The sequence below is a fragment of the Penaeus monodon genome, chromosome 15 (genome assembly GCF_015228065.2).
Source record: "Penaeus monodon isolate SGIC_2016 chromosome 15, NSTDA_Pmon_1, whole genome shotgun sequence".
Lineage (NCBI taxonomy): Eukaryota > Metazoa > Arthropoda > Malacostraca > Decapoda > Penaeidae > Penaeus > Penaeus monodon.
In genome coordinates this window covers 27,488,020-27,488,245 of record NC_051400.1, presented here as the reverse complement: position 1 = coordinate 27,488,245, position 226 = coordinate 27,488,020, and positions in this window count along the sequence as shown.

The window sequence follows — 226 nt, the reverse complement described above, 5'->3', positions numbered from 1 at the left end:
TGAATTTGTGAGCCAAGATTAAGAGACAAAATAATAGATGAAAAAAACTAAAAAACATTCAAAGTATGAAGAGAAGAACAACCATGGAATGAAACTGAGAAAAAGATATTCTTAAATAGAGACAAAAAGAAAACTCAATAAAAGTATAAAAAAAGTATGAAGATAAGATATATCAAAATAATAGAATTAAAAAAACAGAAGAAATAATAAGAATTAATATAAAATA